This window comes from Lepisma saccharinum, chromosome 18, assembly GCF_977018435.1.
Source record: "Lepisma saccharinum chromosome 18, izLepSacc3.1, whole genome shotgun sequence".
Lineage (NCBI taxonomy): Eukaryota > Metazoa > Arthropoda > Insecta > Zygentoma > Lepismatidae > Lepisma > Lepisma saccharinum.
Genome location: NC_139246.1, coordinates 40,981,167 through 41,002,366, shown reverse-complemented (window position 1 = coordinate 41,002,366; position 21,200 = coordinate 40,981,167).

The window sequence follows — 21,200 nt, the reverse complement described above, 5'->3', positions numbered from 1 at the left end:
GTCACATGATCTCAACACTTTTTATGATCGTTGCATTGGTTTTGGTGCCAAAGGCACTTTGTAGTGTTAAGTGAAATTCCTTTCTTCCACCTTTTATAAACAATTATTTTTTTGTTGTTGCTTTTTAAATTCAGGATATTTCTATCTAAAAGAACACTACATTCACAAAATAGGGAGTTTCATAACATACATACAAGCAGATGAAAATTTGCGCAACATTTTATTAAATGTATTTGCGTATTTATTACCGCAAGCATTCTTCAAGAAGATAGAAACAAGGTAAAGGACAAACTTGTCGACCTAAAATTGGCTAAAATATGAAAAATATCTAACCATTTATCCCGAATGAATGAGTTACAATTTTGGGTGCGTCGAACGTATGGTCATTTTGCAGCCTCCAATGTATACGGGGAAAGTCCCCTGATCTAAATCCTTACCTGAGAGTTAAAAAGGGTGCGTAAAAAGCCCCTTGAGGAAGGTTGTAAATGGACTTGCACAGGACAAACACAACACATTCAGATTCCCTGAAGATCTTCCTCTGTGACAGTGGTAAAGGATACCTCCCTACTTGCAATCAGAGTTGTTCAAGGTCCAGGAACACATAAATTCTAATGGGTTCTATTGGGTTCCGCAACAGGACCGGAACATTTTCTCTCGCACAATTTAAATTCGGTCCAAGTTGCGCATTGTTTCATTTCAATACGGAACTTGGACCGGATTTAAATTGATCCGGAAAAAAGTTCCTGGACCGTGTTTAAATTGATCCGGGGAAAAAAAGGTTCCTGGACCGTATTTAAATTGACCCGGAAAAAAAGGTTCCTGGACCGAATTGTAATACTTTACAGATAAAAAAATGTTCTTTACGGTCCAGAACCCATTTACGCTTGCTGATTTTCTCTCCTGGACCGGAATTGAATTTATTTATAATTCCTGGACCTTTAACAACCCTAAATTTCGAAATGTTGAAAGAGTAAGCGTAAAGTCGCATCTGTGTCGAACCCATGGACCTGTGTACACCCATTTTATGCTCAAGATAGGCTAATGGAGACCGGGGGATCCGAACAAGTGTGCGTTGTTTCTCCACCGGGTATCGAACCCCGAATTCTTTGGTTACAAGGCGTTACTACTCTTCCCCAACACATCATGGCATCCGGATATAACAATAATAGCATCAAAATTTTTACACAAGTGAAACAGACAAACACAATGTGTTTTAAGCAGGAACGGATTTACATGTAAATCCATATTTAAGTATGAATCTGAAATCAGTTTTATTTTGTGTTATCTTTGCATATCATGGCATGCAGACTCGAAAAAATCAGTTTTTATTTTCCTTATTTGTACGTACATGTATTAGGTTTTGGCTCGTATTTTACATATTTGTTATTTTTTTACACATTAGTTCCATATTTCAGAACATTTCTCAACATATACTCCATATTCGTGCAATAAATGTCCCCGTGTGACCGAAAGAGTTGGGTGATTTTTTTGCAAAACACTGACAAAGTCCGAAGCGTCATTAATCAAACGAAAGTTTATGACCTCCTTTATACCCTCCAATTGCATAAATTACAAGTTTTCTGTCTTCTGAACAATATATTTTTTTCAATTTTATACCTCTCAACTCTTTGCTTTTGCTATTGTGAAACAATTGGATTTCCTGTGTATTTACAATTGTCAACAATAGGAAATGAGGGCTCAAGCATGGCTCCTGGTTGTTACAAACGTTATTTTGGCAACGTTGGAAGAGAGTTCCAAGTGGAGCAGCCCATTGCTAACCTACCCTCGCTACTAGTTGCGCGCCAGAAGCAACGATTTTGTGGCACACGTACGGGATTCGCTTCTGGTTTCTCTTCAAGACAGTCACGACAGCAGCGCCAGAAGCAACGATTTTGTGGCCCACGGGCGGGACTCGCTTCTGGTTTCTCTTGTAGACAGCCACTGTAATAGTTACAATGCCGAGAATGTATTTTATAAAGCTCGTGTAGTGTCTTATATTATTAAAAAGGTATTTTTTAAAAATTTTAAGTCCATATTTAACTCCAAATTTTAGTGAAAATTAATTATGTGTTGACATTTTTATTACATATATATCCGTTCCCTTGTTATAAAAGACACATATGAAATCCTTCAAAATAATCCAACTCGAAAAACAGACTAAAGACAACCGCACAGAACAATTTTAAAGAATATTACAAAGTAACCATCCTTAATTCAGCCATCAAAGCAGGTGCAAATATCCAGACTACAGGACAGCGTGGCGCCAACAGTCACTGCTAAATAACCTTCCTATGCATTATCGCTCATACTCATCGGAATCCCCAAACACATGTATTCGGGGACTGCCTTCAGATCAGTGGCGGATCCAAATGTCGGGAGAGACGAATTTCGGTCGAGTACATCGCCTCACCGAGAATCGTGACTAACCTACACTTGCACTGTTTGTATATAAACACGTCGCACCAATGTCAAAACCACGAATGTGCTATATCTTGCTTTCGAGATAAAAGCATTTTAATAGTCAAGCTCCCGGAAAAAGAAAAACAAGTTTAACACTTAGTTAAATATTGTCATGGGTAACATATTACGTACTTGTGGGTATTTATTTGATCACATAAGATAGCATAGGAATCCATTAACAAAACTAGTTGAAAAAGTCAAAATTTGCATATTCGTGGTTCGGCATTGGTACGACGCAATAGTATTCCATAATACAGTATCCAAGCTGAGTTCCATGTTCTAGAGATTGCTGTGTGTAAAAATAGGGGTCCAAGACTGGAATAGATGGATGTGGTTATCATAATTCTTCCCGTTGCCAAGTGAAGATGAACTCTCAGATATGAGGAACAAAATAAAAGAAACAAAGAAACAAAAACGTATTCTCTCAAGGGATCGCCGGTTCGATCTTCTTTTGAGGCTTATTGCACAGGGGTTCGGTCCGTTTAAACTATAGGTCAAGTTCTGATAATCAGCACAAACAAGGTTTAAATAAGTTTTCTTCAGCCTGTTAAACTTTGTGATAAAAGACTAGATTTCATATTTCAAAAATATTAGGCATAATGATATATCCGAAAGCATAACATTTCGGAGGACCGATCGCCCTCGCTGTGTATTCACGCCTGCTTTAGATGTCCACATAACGCAGTAGTCCTTCGCTGTACTTTTCTTCGACTCCCTCTGCACCCGCGCGTCTAGTTGATTACAAAGTACGATACCGAGCCGTCTACTTCGATTTGGTGTCACGTAGTGTACTTGGTGTCTGCACCATTTGCACTACGCTCTGGAGTGGTGTAACGTGTGGTGTATGTTCACGTGGTGCGTGCTAACTAATCAAATAAACGTTTAAAGCAGCAGACAGGCCAGTGCCCGATCTACAAATTTTGCCCCCCCCCCGCAAAATATTAGCAAAGGCCCCCTCTGCCTACCTACCTTCACACACACACATTGTATGTGCGTGTGTGGTGTGGTGTGTGTGTGTGTGTGTATATATATATATATATATAATGTGTGTGTGTAATTCTTATTTCATGTTGACAATGTCGCATACAAGGGCCTACAGGGATTCAAAAGTCCTTTAACACCCCTATGAAAAGTAATGAATTTAGGCTGGGTACAATTGGTCATGGTCCTCCTCCGTGGCCGTGCGGTCTAAGACACCTTGCTTTGGACGGCGGCTGCAGGTCGGCATGGGTTCGATCCCGGGTTCAGTCCCCGGGAATTTTCGGCCTGTGTATAGGGCCGATGGCAACCCACCATCGTGAGGAAATTGGGGAGCTCCGAGTGAGTGAGCGTAATCCGGTCGCGAAGTCCTACAACGGCTGGGGGTTGGTCGGGCCGACCACCATCCCCCTAGTCTGGCTGCAGATCTCCACGCCCCACTGGTGGCCCGCGTGGGAGGGAGGCCAGCAGTCGGTAGGGAAGCCAGGGCCCAATATTGGGCTGTAACGCTATAAGGTTTACAATAGGTCATGATAGAAACAGTTTAGACTATTTTGCAATGGGACTGGCTCATTGAAGAGCATGAAGACTACAATATGCCCATGTTTTCTCCTCTAGTCTCGCACATATTCATTCATAATGTAACATGCGTTTTCCTTAATCCATTGTCGGATTGAAAAAGGAAATACTGAAATAGTAAACGCACCAGCATAAGAAAGACACTCAAACTAAGTTATAGTTCCACATTATTGAATTGATTGATCAATTGAATTGTTGTTTTGTTTTAAGTCCACTTTATGTACAGAAAGGCTAATCGGGACTGGACTTACAGTTTAAAGTATGATCCGAACCACTGTGCCATGTGCCTCCACCGGGTATCGTACTCGCGACCTCTTGATTACAAGGCGACGACGTAACCACTACCCCATCAGAGAGGCCTCCATATTATATAATTGATTTTGCCCATTTCAGAGCACAATCCTGCATAATTTCCGACTTGTGTGCGAAGTTTCTGTGTGCAAAAGTTATACATTGGGTCCCTTATAAGTGGGGGCCAAACGAGAACTGGAGGGGCCCTGGCACCCTGCCCCATACATTTGTTACAATCATGCAGTCGTAACTTTTTCTGATTAAAGATAGGTTGCAGAAACTTTCACCGCTTCATTTCTCTTGAAATTCTAGCCTGATTTGATTCTAGCCTGACTATCACGCGGGAGACCCGGGGTAGGTTATCTAAGGTTGGAATTTTTCCGGCTTTGTCCCCGCACAAATCGGCTCCATGGCCCGACCATCCTCTAAAAGGCGGCCGGAGCGTAGTGCTGATCACATCACCTCCAAGATGTCCGATATCGCAAATATGTGGGGCCCTACCCCCGACATACCCTAAATGTGCTTTCATGGCACGGTGCTATATGCACGGGGAACTTTAAATTTACCTTTACCTGTATATATTGTATTCTTTTCTGTACACTTCAGTAAGTATGTTTATTTTTTTACATACACATATACGAACCCTCTACTATGTCGATGGCTGAGGGCCCCCTAAAAGCTTACTTGTCTCCGCCCCCACCCCGCACTGCGGGGTTTTGCGGCTTATAGATCCGGCACTGAGACAGGCATTTGTTGAATCTTCTGAACTTGAACACCTCTCTTCGTCTACTTGGTTGAACGTCATTTTCTTACACCAGTATGACCCCGGGATACACCTGCACTACACCTAGTGTCAGAAAGTGCAGCGAACTAGACGGGCTTAATTTATTTATTTATTTATTTATTTATTTATTTATTAAACACTACAGGCAAATGCCCAGTTACAGTGCTTTGAGGTTAACTGAGTTCAGTTTACATACATATTGACAAAACAAGTAATTAAAAATTGGTAAGAGAAAACAACAAAGACAAGTAGAAAATAACTACGTATAAGACGGAACAGAATAATCATTACATAACAACAATATATAATACAAGGGTGGTATATCATAAAGTATACAACATATTTGGTTACAATGCTATTATATACAGGGTTCACATAATAAGTTTGCTTTTAGGTCTAAATAGATCAATGTCAGGGGTATTATTGGAGACTATATTGTACGACGCGCACATCCTCCTCATGGGATCCATTTCAGCCATCCTGGTTCTACCGCGTGAAATTTTAAAGAGGTCATTTCTGGGTCTTAATTTTGAGCATGGAACGTAAAAGTTTATTTTTGCGAGAAGTGCGGAGGAGTCTGTTTTTCCATTGACAAGTTTCGAAAGGAATGTTAACTGGTGCATCTGTCTTCTTTTTTCAAGGGACGGGACACTCAGCATGTTGCGTAAGATGTCACCCGAAGTGAATTTTGGATAAATGCCATTTAATTTATATACTAAATACCTTAAGAATTTATTTTGGAGTTTCTCTATTTTTTCGATTTCCTTTATAAATAACGGGTCCCAAACGACTGAGGCATATTCAAGTTTTGATCTGACAAACGTATAGTAAAGTAGCAAAAAGGTTTCTTTTTTCTTAAACTGGCTACACATTCTCATCACAAATCCTAGGTTCCTGTGCGCTTCACTGAGGATGCGCGCAGTGTGTGCCTGGAAATTTAAAACTTTGTCAAAAGTGACTCCAAGATCAGTTACAGTATTCTCTCTTAGGATTTCTGTGTCGGAAATGTTATATGAATATTGGATGGGATGTTTGTTACGTGTGAATGACACTACTTTGCATTTCTTGAGATTGAGATTAACCTTGTTGTTCTTGCACCAATCAAGTACTTCGTTAAGTTCGTCTTGTAATTTCGTACAGTCGTGATCACTTTTAATTTGTTTGAAAATTTTGACATCGTCAGCAAAGATTAATTTTTCGGAGTTTTTTAGTGCATCTGGTAAATCGTTAATGAAAATCAAGTACAGCAGGGGGCCTAGGTTCGAACCTTGGGGGACACCGGAGCTGGCTACGTAATAGGAGGACCTTAGTCCTTGGTGCATGACATATTGTCGTCTATTCTGTAAATATGAAGCAAGTAGTTTTATAAGTTGCGGGGAGAGGCAGATGTAAGCTAGTTTCTGAATTAAAATATCGTGGTGTACCGTGTCGAAGGCCTTTGAAAAGTCCGTGTATATTACATCGACCTGTCCTTTATCGTCAATAGTTGACGCAACGTAATTTGTTAATTCGACGAGATTAGTCACAGTTGAACGGTTTTGTACAAATCCATGCTGGTGTGGAGAAAGGATAGGTTTGACATGAGAGTAAATATGATTATAAATTATTTGCTCAAAGAGTTTAGCTGGAGCTGACAGTTTCGCGATTGGTCCGTAGTTACTTATGTCTGTCTTATCTGCTGCTTTGGGGATTGGACAAATCTCCGTCGTTTTCCAACTTGCGGGGAATTTTTCTGTTTTCAAGATTAAATTAAAGAGGGTGTGGAGAGGGAACTTGAGCGCCTCTGAGCAACCTTTAATAACGTAGGGGGGGATTAGGTCCGGTCCAGCTGCTCTTTTTGGTTTGAGTTTCTTGATGGCTTTTTCGATTTCTTTTAGGGAGATTTCTGGGATGCTTAAGAGACTAAGTTGGGATTTCGGGAGCGCGTTCGTACGTGTGGTTTCGTAAGAGGACGGTTCCGCGGAAAAGACAGATTCGAAATATGTAGCATAAACATTCTGGATGTTATTGTTATCGATAGGTTCACCATTGAGTTTGGTTGGTTGGGCTGGTGGATTCTTCCTTTGATTCTTAACTAAAGACCAAAATAGATTTGGGTCGCGAGTCAGATTAGCTTCGCAGCTGTTAAGGTAGTTTTGGTAAGCTTTGTTTATTTCCGCTTTTAATTTCGTTCTTAGGGCTTTAAAGTTAGCTTCATGATACCCTACATTCCCTTGTTTTTGTTTCCATTTTTTATGATGGTGCGACTTGATCTTTATGCCTTTTATAATATCTAGCGTGAACCAACATGGGTACTGATTAGAATAAGTTGAGCGGGAGAATGGGACGCATTCATCAAATATACACTTAATTATTTCATAAAATTTGTCCACTGCAAGATCGATATCTTTGTATTTATGTAATTGTTCCCAGTTAGCCGATTTAAATTTGTGAAACATACTGACGAAATCAGCTTTCTTAAAATTGTATCGCTTAATACTCGACTTTGAAGTTTTACGCTTAGGTTTGGGGCGTGGTACATTTATTCCTAGGGGAGGGTGGTGAGTATCTTCAGGCACCAGTGCATCCTGCCGGAGTATCGTTACATTATCTATATTTGTTAGGACTAAATCTAGGGTTTTACCGTTGGCATTTTGTATAGTATTTAAGTTTTTGAGATCATTAAAATCAATAAAGTACTTCAATTCACGACAGTGGGAACCTAACGTGAGGAGGTCGTTAGTAGGATGAGTTATGTCAGGGATGTTAAAGTCATCAGCGATGAGCAATGGGGCCCCTAGAGGACAATGTGCGGTTATGTGGGAGAAGAAAGTTTCATATACCGGTAGGGGTGATGACGGCTGGATGTATATTACAGAAATATAGATGGCATGTGCATGTTCCGGTTTTAATTTTATAATTACACAGTCTATGGTTTGTTCAGTTAACGGTAAATCCACCAGTTCAGGGCAATGTTCTTTCTTTACACCAATAAGAACACCACCTCCTAGGGTTTTCCCGTTTTCTCGTGGGTTGCGGTCCGATCTAAAAACACTGTATTGTTCTGAAAATATTTCCGAGTTGGATATTGAAGTGTTGAGCCAAGTTTCAGCGCACAAGACCACGTCGTAGTTATTCGCCAAAATGCTGAGAAGAAACTGATTCGTTTTCGTGCGTATACCTCTTAGGTTTTGATAAATAAGTACAAAAGTATAAGTATAAATACACTAGCCTCAAGACGAAGACAGAACGAATCTATAAATACAAATACATAAATAAGAACTTACAAATGGCCAGCCTCAACTAAACTAGTGAGTCATCCTGAAATCAAGAAACATGTCGGCATGTCGTACTTCACCGTACTGCTTGATTGATTTGCTTTATATTACTTTGCTTTTTGTGCCACTTTTGGCTAATTTGCGAAGATGAGGATGAGTGATGATATGATGAAATTGATGAATGGACACTCACAAACATCCATGTCTAGTCCGGAATTCGAACCCGGGACCCATGACGTCGTAGCGCGATGTGCTAACCACTCCGCCACGGGGGCTGACATTGTACTGTACGTGGGCTATTCCTATAAGTTTTGTATATTTTAACTTTTAGTTTCTTAGATATTATACGAGAAGATAGAAGCTTATGAAGAGAAAAGTAACACGCATTTCCTGAGTTAAGTCTGCTATTTATTTCCTCTTTGATATCATTTTTATTTGTTAGTATTACTCCAAAGTACTTGAATTTGGAAACTGATTCAAGCGAGCTGATTATTTTGATTATTACCTAACACTTTAAGGCAATAGTAAATGACCTATAAAATTGCCTTTTAGTGTTAGGTAATAATCAAAATAATCAGCTCGCTTGAATCAGTTTCCAAATTCAAGTACTTTGGAGTAATACTAACAAATAAAAATGATATCAAAGAGGAAATAAATAGCAGACTTAACTCAGGAAATGCGTGTTACTTTTCTCTTCCTAAGCTTCTATCTTCTCGTATAATATCTAAGAAATTAAAGTTAAAATATACAAAACAGTAATTTTGCCTGTAGTATTATATGGATACGAAACTTGGTCCCTGACATTATAAGAGTATTTTAAAATAAAATTCTTAGACAAATATTTGGACCTAAATGGGACGAGGAGACAGGTGAGTGAAGAAGGTTACATAATTCAGAACTGCATAATTTGAATTCATGTCCAAATATTATTGGAATTATTAAATCAAGAAGACTTAGGTGGGTAGACCATGTGGTACGAATGGGAGAGGAAAGAAGAGTTGGGAAACCTGATGGTAAAAGACCTGTCGTAAAGCCAAGAATAAGATGGGGGGGGGGATAACGTTGAGATGGACCTAGAGGAAATCGATAAGGATGGAAAAGATTGGATTGATCTTGCCCAGGATAGGGACAGATGGAAGACTTGTGTTGCTGCAGCCATAAACCTTCGGGTTTAGGAAGGAGAGAGAGTTAGTTAGTTAGAATGGCCTTAAAACGATTTAAAATTGACCAATTTTTTTAAAAAAATATGACGTAAAAATTATGTTCTCTCTTAAAATGAAATCTTAATTTTCTCATAAATTACGTACAATTCGATGAAACCCTTTGATTGGTGGTTTAACTGCCGAGGGATAGGGAAGAAAGTGCTTATGTAGGTGTCCATATTTTTACTTCAAGGTTACATAGAATACACCGCAAGATTTTTCTGTATGTTATTTACCAACTTTCAAAAAATGACCTGTAGAATGGCCTTAAGACGGTTGCACGGTACAGTAGTTGGTCAGTATTTGGAAATACAGTTCTGTTTCGCGTGCATAAGATTATAATTTTTTTAAAGACTAATTGATCTTTAAAACAACAGATTATAGCGATACTAGTGGCCATCAAGGGAATCTCAAAGTAGTTTTCACCCAAAGTATTTTACGTTTGCTGGAGGAAAAATAAATTTACCATAATTAATTATTTAATCCATTGCCAAAGATTTCAGTTAATATTGTATGTACTTTTGCATTGACCATATTTTCGACTAATGGTGTTTTTTTTAGAAAGAACATGTTAGGAAGTTTAAGCATGTAAGTTATGTTAGCATATACATTTATAATTCACGAAACAACAGGGAAAGAAACCTTAAAATGATAATAAATGCAACAAGAACGGCAAAGAATGCTGAAAAATGATCTAAAAGAAAAGCAAAATAAAAACAATGTTTTCTGGAGGGGGATTATGGCGCAGGTTGTGAAATCGAAATTTTTGGGGGGGGATTTTTCACCATATTTAATCCATTAAATGAAGAAAAGAAAGTGTTTAAGGGTATTATCGAAGGGGGGGAGGGAGAAATATCCAACTCTTAAATATTAGGCCTTAATTGACACATGGGTTCTGGGGGGGGGGATTCTGAATTAAACATTGGGGGGGACAGTATCCTACTCTGTCTAGGTCTTAGATTATGGCGGGTATATTAGTTTGAGGGGGATTGAGCATTAAATTGAGGGGGTATCCAATTCTTGTGTATTACTATTGTCTTAGATTGGAGGCAATATACACTCTTTAATATCAATAGTAAGTCTAAAATTGGCATGGACATTTTGGTGGTAGAATTGAATAGCCTATAACATTTAAAGGGGATTTAGGAAGCTCCTGATAAAGTGTTAAATCTTAGATTGTCAAGGGATTTCTGTAGTGGGGAGAGAGAGAGAGAGAGAGAGAGAGAGAGAGCGAACATTAAATTTTGGAGACTGAATTTAGCGATATGGTATCCACATGTTTTTACCCCGAACGTGCCAAAAGAGAAGCTGGAATCTGGGGATCCTAAGAAATGGATGTAAAAATTTTCTTGTTCATAATGAAAGAAAGAAAAATAACCCCCTCGCCCTTCTAGACCCCATTTAACCCTTTTCCCATAGCAGCGCTGTTGTGTATTTGTTACACAAGTATATAAGCCACCGAAGAAACACAAACTTCAGGTTTGTACAGTCCCTACCAAAAGTTTGAGACCACCTTGTCACGTGTTTTTCAGACAAACAGAAAAAGTACATATGCGAGTGCTTTTCATGAAATAAACACTTTAATACAAAATTGGAATTACTATGTAATGTTATTGAAAGGTACATCAAGATCAAGAAAGTGTAAGGGCATATTAATGCACTTATAACTAATAGATGCAACTAAAGGTACAATTTGTAAAATCATTAAATCTGAACTTTGAAAATATACTTGGAAACAAACATTTCTCCTGAAATTAGATGAACGAAGTATGAAATTTTAATAGTCAATAGGTCCATCTTTAAGTTTCAAGCACATTTGCACACGTTTTCTCATGCTGAGAACCAATTTCTGGCATTCTTGGGGCGTAATCTCATTCCATACTTCGGAGATCTGTTCACGAAGTTCCTGGACATTCCTTGGCTGGCGTCTGGCTACACGAAGACCAATGATATTCCATAGGTTTTCTATAGGATTCAGGTCCGGACTGCGTGCTGGCCAAGGCAACAATGGGATTTCCCTCGCTTGAATCCAAGCCATTGTTGATGCTGACGTGTGGCAAGTCGCGTTTGTCCTGCTGGAAGATGAAGTACCCGTTGTGGAGTTTCTGGGCGGAAGGGAGCATGTTATCTTTTATTGTTTCGATGTATTCTTGTGAATCCATGTAGCCAGCAATGAATCTCAAAATCCCGGTCCCTGCAGCAGACATGCATCCTAGGATCATGACTGATTGACCCCCACCCTGAACAGCTTGCACGAGACATTCGGGGAGAAGTTTCTCGGTTGCTGTCCTCCGAACTCTCACTTTTCGGGAGCTGTACAGCACGAATCTCGATTCATCACTGAAAAGGACCTTAACCCAATGTTCCATGGACCAGTTTATTTTATTTCTGCACCGCTTCACACGATTACTCTTATGTACATTGTTGATCAATGGCTTTTTGAGAGGAGCGTAAGACGCAAGTCCACATTCCCCCAGACGACGCGAAATGGTCATCTTTGACACCCTTTTGTTAGTGGAATCTTCAAATTCCCTCATTATCACTGGAAGAGGGGCTTTACGGTTATTCTATGTTACTCTCGCGATAATCTGGTCCTCGCGCACAGACGTTACCCTGGGGCGGCCGCAGCGTGGTTTATCAACCACTGTACCTTGCTGCTTGAATTTGTTTATTGTGTTCGCCACGCAGGTTTTACTCACATTCAATGCGACTGCAATTTCTCTATGAGACCTATTCCATCTGTACATACCAATTATTTGCCATTTCACGGCCACGGGCACAGAATTTCCCCCCATTATCACGTAGCTTGCGATTCAAACAGCCTGTTTATTATCAAGCGTAATGAAAACAGGTTTCGTCTTGCACAATGCTGCTACTCGAGATATGTCTTTCTGTGCCATCTATTGACACACATTTCAACTAATGACTGATAAAATTTGTTCACTCCAGCGCAGTCGCTGAGGAAGATATTGTTATCTGAAGACCTCTCAGTTTTCGCTGTATTTTTTTTTATTTTGCGAATTTTAGAAAAAAAATATAAAACACGAGAAGTTTTTTTTCAATTTTTTTTTGCGCGAAATCCTTCATTCATGTTCCACAATACTGGAAAAAATTCAGTACTGTCATAACGACGTCGGTTACATGTATACACATTCATCTGTACTTCCAAATGCTGAATTTTTCAATCAAGAACTACAAGACGTATACCAATATTTTTTCGGCAATATATGTCTAACACACTATATTACTTCCATACAATTTTACTCCATACTTGTACCAAACCTTTCGGTCAGGATTCATTTACATGAAAAACTTGGTGGTCTTAAACTTTTGGTAGGGACTGTATATAAACAAGATACACAAACAATCGCACTACATACTATAATGTTTCCTTCTTCCCTCATTTATTATTTTAATTACCGGGATCTAAGTATAGGGTGAAGAAAATGGGCTAGCGAGAGGTTGTGTAAATAGGCTCAGACCTTTATAAGTTCGGAGTGACGCCTCCGTCCTCCAGGTACATACCTGCACTCTATCTTCCTCGATGTTGACTCACACAGACCAAATCCAAAACTGATCTCGAAATTTCCTTCCGATCTTCTCAGATTGGTTCGGTTGCTTCGCTATACAAATTCCAATATCTGTCGATTCAGATCCGTTTGTCAGGCTGGTACGATGTCGTGTCGTTTGCGCCGAGTCATATGCCCCGAGGCTTCTTATCGGTTCATTTCCGCCGTGACATATGTCAAGACCTTCCTTTGCTGGTTTTCCCACAATCCAGAGTGTCATCACCGCCGCGCGCACGTGTGTTTATGGCCACATGTTGCATAGTGCATAAAGTGGACTTAAAACATAAAATCAAACGTGTGTTTATGACGTTGCACATCTATGTTTACACTGAAATGTTAAACCTATCCACAGAGTCAAATATGACTTTTCTTTACTTATTTCAAAAGACGTTACACAGGATTACTTGTATCAATTTTATTCCACAACAGAAAATACATAAATCAGTATCACCCTATTAACTATTAATCATTTATCGTTAATCGTAAAAAAAACATTGTAAATACAGTGTTATTTTTTGCAAGCATTATATAAGTAATAGCTACGTATATATAAACACAATATTTCAATACACTTGCACAAGAACAGTACAAACGTTATTTGAATTCTTGTAGGTATGCAAATGCTCGAAGGCATCCTCAAAGATCGCCTGAGCTTTTGTACTTCGAAAGAACACAATCAACACATTTGTCCATTTCGATGTATTGATATTTTCATATTCTCAGCCATCTTGTCGTGTCTTACAAGTCTCAGTTTTACATAAATACTAATTTCCCAAAGTAGATACCTCATACATACTTTCATCTTACATTCATTTACCAATCACCTTCCTTTTCAATCGAAGATAAACAGCTCCAGCTGGGCAACGTCATAGACACACGTGCGTGCGGCGGTAATGACATTCCGGATTGTGGGAAAGCCCACCAAGGAAGGTCTTGACATATGTCGCGGCGGAAATGAACCGATAAGAACCCTCGGCGCAAGCGATACGGACTCGGCTGGTACCTTTCCTGAGATGAGGCAAGCAATGGAATTTGTAAGGTCTGCATTCCAAACCGACGAGAACATCCTGTCTCCGTAATATTTCGTTTTCAAGTGCACCATCTAATTTTTACCTACAAGTCAACAATAATATAATGCAGATACAATTTATTTCATTTTATTATTGAATTGTTGTTGTAGGCACTACTATCGGACTGAACCTACAGTTGCAAGTGGAATCCGAACCATCATGTGCCTCGACTGGGTATCGAACCGGGTATATTTTTTTCTGTTTGTATTCACTCATTACTAGTCGAAATTGTCGCTAATAGATTAAGTTTGAAATTACTTCAAACAAAATGTATGAGCTATCTACTCATATTGAATTGAATTGACTTTATTGCTGGACGAGGTTCAACTGTTGCTGCTCCACTTGTTACATTTGAATGAATCGTATACTAAACTAATTTTGGTTTTCAGGATCAAACAGCATAGTTTAGCATATTCTCCGAATAGACTGAGATTCTCTGATACTATAAGCCAAATTACACGGATCTGGATTTCCAGTAAGAATGCCCTGGTTGGTGCTGGACTGGCTACCTGGCTGAAAATGATGGCTGCTAAACTGGTTTTGACGACTAGACCATGTTCTGATTGCAACTGGCTTTCTCAGCTATATTCTGTGGAACAGCCAATCGAGCGAGAGTTTGGTCACGTGAAGATACTTTGTGAGTTTGGCAAAGGAAAGTATTTTGTCTGTGGTTTCCGAACATTGGTCTTCTTTTGTTCGCTTCTCGATATAAGATAAAGTAACAGATATGATGTGCATTCGTGTTCAGTTCATTAATATTTAGAAATTTATGTAAAGCGATGACATTTGTACGCGACAAATGTGATTAGGAAAATCCTTATTGTTACAAGTGTATTAAATGTTTGACATATTTAGTTGAACTTTTTTTTTATGAATGAATCATGCGAATGTCATGTATTATTATGCATACCCGAGTTCATTAAAAAGCTTGTTCAATACGCATTGATTACCATATTATATTGGAGTCAATTTCTAGTCCATACTTTTGTTTTTTTAATTTTTAATAAAACCACAAAGCAGTAATTCTCCTACGACGTTCTTCAAATCGCTCGTCCATCTTTTTATCTTGTCTGCTTTGCGCAATGTGTTGTGGGAACAAAAACATAATGACAAGTACTGTAACAAGTATCGTGCGAGGCGAGAACTAGCAGATGAGAACTAGTCCAAGTCCAACTGGGAAATCCAGCAGGAGAACTAAATGCATCATATCGATTGATGCACCAGAATGCATTGATTGATGCACTAAAGTGTGTTTTATGGCTTCTTCAAAGAATGAGATTAACATTTGATGCATTTGGGTGCATTTTCGTATGTCGTGTATGCATCATTTGATTCAAGTGAGGATTTATTTCAGTCGAGATGCACTTCAATGCATCAGTTGATGTTCCTTGATGCACCTTCCTGCATCTTTTTGGATGATGCACTTATACGTTTGGTCTGAGCTACAGAGTTTATGTAGCTCAGACGAAACGTTTAAGTGCATCAGTAGTGGGGTTGATGCTATAGCAAGCACAACTTACAAGTGTAGGAAAGGCGAGGCTATTTGATTGAACAATCAGATTTGCTTATACTTGAAACAAAGCCAAGGGGGGCCCATACCCCAATTTTTTAGGTGTGATATGCTCTGATTTTTAAGAAATTCAGAATTTCTAGTGTAGGAAAGGCGAGGGCTCAACAGATAGATTTACCCATACTTAAAACAATGGCAAAAGGGGCTTAAACCCTAATTCTTCGGGTATGGAGGTTCGGGTTTAAGTCCTCATAAAATGTGAAGCCTCCTCTGAAGGCAAAATGTCTTGTAAACAAGGGGTTCTGGGTTCGAGTCCTGATAGATTGAAATATGTGTGGCAAAATAATATCTCCATATGTGAGATTTTGAGAATAATTACTGCTAATTGATATACAACTCCCAGATCTGAAAACCTGGTAAAAAGTGTTATACAACAGAGCAAAATTATTTTATATTTGGGGATCACCAGCTCAGCCACTAACTGCTGTTATAATTGTTTTGGCATATTATCCATAGTTCTGATCAATTCCATTGCTTGGGGTAAGTAATTATAGCTCGGAAATGCATGAATTGATATTAATCTATCAAAAGACTAATGTTTTGCTCTTGCCGGCACGCAAAAGATAAAATCTACATGCTAGAACGGAACATTAATGGATTTTTCTGTGCGATTCACTGAAGGGGGCATTAATCTTTCCGTGCAACAGGGGAAAATGTAACAAAGATTGAGACAAAGATACACATTTTCTGACATAGAGGCAATGAACTGCCCCCTCTTCATGTTGAAAGCAATTCTGTTCTGATAATATGTACCTAGGCAAGACTTGGAGAATATTATGACAGAAACAAAATCCAATTTTGTCTGTATCAAGGTCTTCAGAACCTAGTAAAATGTGGGCATATTCTATTTGGAGACGTGTTAATATTGTGGCCTTGTAATCAGGGGCTTTGGGTTCGAGTCCTGTATAAAATGTGTAATACATACAACTGCCTAGACATAAGATATTCACTGCTAGCTGATATACAGTTGAGGCTTGTGTGTTGTACAACAGGATAATAGAACAAATATCTTCTAGAACTGCTCTGTGACCCTCTCATTTCTTACATCATAAACATATGATTTTTCTCCTATGAGAATAACACTACATATGGTGTCATTAGGTAATGCTTCATGGAATTCACAGATAATTTTAATATTTGTTCTGTCATTCACCACAACCTGTTTTCTTTTTGAAGTGTTGATGACAAACATGGGCCTCTGTGCCTTGAATTCATCTGGTGTGTAGTACATGTCAGTATTGCCTGTGGTGACCCTCTTGAAAGCCGAAAAAGCTTCATATAATTTGAGGAAGTCATCCTTGGACATGTCCAAATTGTAATTCTCTCTAGGAAAGACCTCATTTCTGCCATTTTTAAGATATATGTTCTTGATGTTGCAGCTATCAAATTTGCTTGAATTTTTTTCCTGATTGTTGTGTCTTCCAGTCTGAAACAGTACTACCACAAAATCAGGCATGTCATATTGAATACTGGAGAATGAATTTGTAGCATCAAATTCATAATATGTACCAGATGCGGGCTTCTGTACACATTGATATGTATAAAATTGCAGAGGAATTTGTGGATTTTTTATTATATCAGCTTTGTATTTAAGACCATAACTGGCTTCATACTCAACAACAGGGATTCTTAGCTCCATGGTCTGAATAATGCATTTGCCTGCATCTGGTAGGGTATTAGGCAGAGCTTCTCCTGTAGAGTTTATTGCACTGTACCTCATCAAAGCATTGTTATCATTTGCAGCTCTTCTAAATGTGATTCTTAACCCACCCTTCCACATAATATCTTTGTAATCTGAGAAGAATCCTGGCAATAGGCGCATCGGGAACAGCACAGTGTGGTTTTTAGATAATATCTTATCACCAGCCTCAAATCCACCTATTTTGTAGTAAGAAGCCTCGGTTTTGGATAATTTTAGTGTGGCCAAAGCTGTGGAGGTAATGCCGGGATAATCCACTCTGTTTATAACAACACCATGCTTTCTGACCTCAATTTCAGAGAATAGATGCGGCACAAAATTGTCTACAAGTCTTATATTTGAATTTGCCGGATAATCTGTTCCATCGAGCTTTACAACATCAAATTTGATGTATAGATCTGCTCTGTGAGGGTGTATAAATCCATCCCCCACATCAAGATCAACCTCAACCTCTGTGTTGGGTTGATTTAAATTTGCAAATGTCCTCCTGTTTGGAGGGAATGATTGTAGCTCGTAACTCTCAATATTTTCCATTGTATGTATTTTTATTTAAATGTTAATCTCTATGATTGCAGTTGTTGTGGCTCCAGCAAAATCAACTAATTCTTCTTTTTCATTAGTGACCATCAATTCAATATTATCTATTCTATTATGACACACAGGAAAATATAATGTTGGGGATGGATTGTAGATGATGGGCTCCATGAATTCAGAGTTAGGTTTGAATGTTGCAATGATCCCAGTTTGTTTGTGAGTGCCTATGCCATTTGATTTGGTGATCATACCCTCGGCCACATTACAGTGAATATTCAGAGTTTCTATGGCTAAGAATTTAGGTATATTCATAGCAGTGTGTTTGATGCCTGCTTCAAGTTTTGTGTTGTTCTCAAATCCTAACAGCTCTCCTATAGTACCCAGATCCACTGTTTCTGTGGCAGATACAATTTCTACTCTGTGAGTGACAGAATTTTGACTTAACACTACACCTCTGGGTAATTGAGCATTTAGAGTGGAGAGATTATATTGCCCTGGAGTGATGACAATTTTTTCATCCCCTACTGCAATTTTGTTGTTGTGGTGTGTAATATTGGGGATCAGGTACATGCCATAAAATGCCCTGAGAGCTATTGTTTTGGGATACACTATGTCATCATGCAATTTAAGTTTCAATATTGAATTTTGGCTGGTGAGATGGAATACCCCCATGATGTTTCAGATACCACAAGGCTTTTTGAAAATCTTCAATTGATGGTTTATTTATTTGAGACATATATCTAAGAACAGATAAACACAAATGTCCACAATTAACATCTTTGAAGTTTTGAACCCGGGCATTATTGTAATAAAGATTAGCTGAATTTAGATATTTTATTAAATTTTCAGGTGGAACACCTCCAAATGAATCAAACACAAATGCCTTATTGTTTAAATATTTAAGATAGCAGATCCAGTGAGTGCCCTGATTTTTATACTCATCCAAATTAACAATGCCACACTCTTTGTTGAGTGGTTGTTCTGGTAAAGAATCAGACATGTACACACCTCTAAAATGTTTGATGCCCAATGGCTTGATTAAAGCTTCAATATCTTGGTTTGTAAGCGGCTCTTGTTTTTTTTAAACTTATTCATGGCTCTCTTAACACCTTTGCCTTGTTTCTCCATGGCCAGGTTATGGCGCTTCTGCTCATCTAATTCTGCCCTATTCTTCTTGGCATCTATTACTGTTTTTGCTATGGCAGCTGATCCCCCAGCCAAGCTCCCAACAGCCCCGAGAGCAGCTAAGATGGCAGGGATGGTAAATATAAATCCCCCCACATGTGATTTTTTTCTTGATTGCTGTAATTTTTTTAATTGGGGGGTACTAAGCAACAATTTCATACCATGGCCTTTTGCAATACAAGAATTTTTTTTCTTGCGCTGCTTTTTGGTCAAAAGACTGTCAATAGTTTTAAGAGATTTGAGACCTGCATAAGGTATTTGATACATAACACCCTTGGCCTTCATTGTAGGTTTATTATATATATATTCACAGCCCCCACCCCAATTTTTGTTTGGTGCTCATAGCTATGGTGGTCCCCAATGCTGCTATTTTTTCACTCAAAGAAGCATCTTTGCTTACAAATCTACCAAATGCAGCCTCTTCTAATTTCTTGTCTGCAACATGTCTCTTGTCAAGATCAGAATGTGTGTTGTATGCTATGTCATGATCTCTACAAGCAGCATCTAGGGGATTAACACCAGGATCACCTCTGTTTAATCTATGGTCCAATTTTGTGCCTGGACCACAATACTGATAACCTGGAATATGCAGTTCAAATGGCAGCTTGTTTATAATGTCATTAACAAGGCCCCGACCCTCAGAAATATTCCAAAATTTAGGTGGTAGAGTATTAATAATTTTTATGAGATATCCAATCCCCTTAGTGTCATTCACTATAAAATTAGACAATTTGGTGCTTATCATGTCCATAATTCCAACCTTTTCATTGTAAAAATTGTGGTTCCCAGCATTTTCCTCCCCAGCTATCACCAGCAACCTATCTACAAGTTTCCTGACATCATCAACCCACACAAATTCTTTGGGCAGGGTGTTGTATTGTTTGATTCCACTGCCAGTCTTGATCTGTGACCATATGGGTTTGATTAAATTGTTGTATTTTGCCCCACTGCTAGACTTGACTCTTTTTTGTGTGGGATCATTGTTCTGGTATAGAGCATCTGATTTTATTAATATTTCCTTGTAATCCTCATAATCCTGATCTGTATAGCTGCCAGGTCTCTTCCTGGTCATGAGTTCCCACAATCCAGGCGTGCCTGTGTACTTAACAAAAGCACCTTTTTCTCCAAGTCGAGATTCTGAATATACAATTATATCATCTCCCATAAATGTTACTCTGAAATTGCCAATTCTATGAATAATGCTGCCATCAAGCTCTGTGTCAGCATATAAGCCAAAAACCTCATCTTTATTGTCTTTAGGTGTGGTTAAATATTTTTGAGCAAGAAGACCCAATTCAATAGGATCCTGACTAGCCTCAATTCTTCTAGGAGGACTAGGTGTATGAATACTTGAAAGTGGGGTGAATGGATAATCTAATATGTTCCTAGCAGCTACAGGTACAAGCTCTGTGAGCAAATTTTGATTTTGCTCTGTAACAGTTTTGATATTCTTACCTAAATTATTAATAGCATCAATTACAGGTTGTTCTGTTTGTTTGTGTTTTTCATAAATTCCTCGGTTCTCTGATTTCCATCCCTTAAATCTTTTTACAAGATAATCTCTTAACTTAAGATCATCAATGATTGGCCTTTTCATGGTTATTTATATACGTTTCAACGTCTAGAAAATTGTTTATTTTATTTCTGTATTTGCCACTATTGGGTGTTCTTGTCATATCAATTGTGACAAACCCATAACTGTCCTGGTTCCAGCACTTGCTGCAAAACTTGGAAAAATCATTGTAGCTCAGGTCCCCACCTACATATTCATCATGTATGTGTTTGAGGTTGGTATGGTCTTGATGAAATACACATATAAAATTGCTGTTGTCTCGGATCAGCTGCTTCGGAATTTTTGAAAAAGTCTGTGCTAGGTAGAAACAATCAATGTTTTTGTGTCGCCCCTGTGTAAAAAAGTTTCTAACCTTGTTTTGATTATCCAGTATAATGTCATCAAACACAACAACAGAATTATCGAGACATTCATGAAGTGGCTTAACATCTGGTTCAAAAGTGGCTATA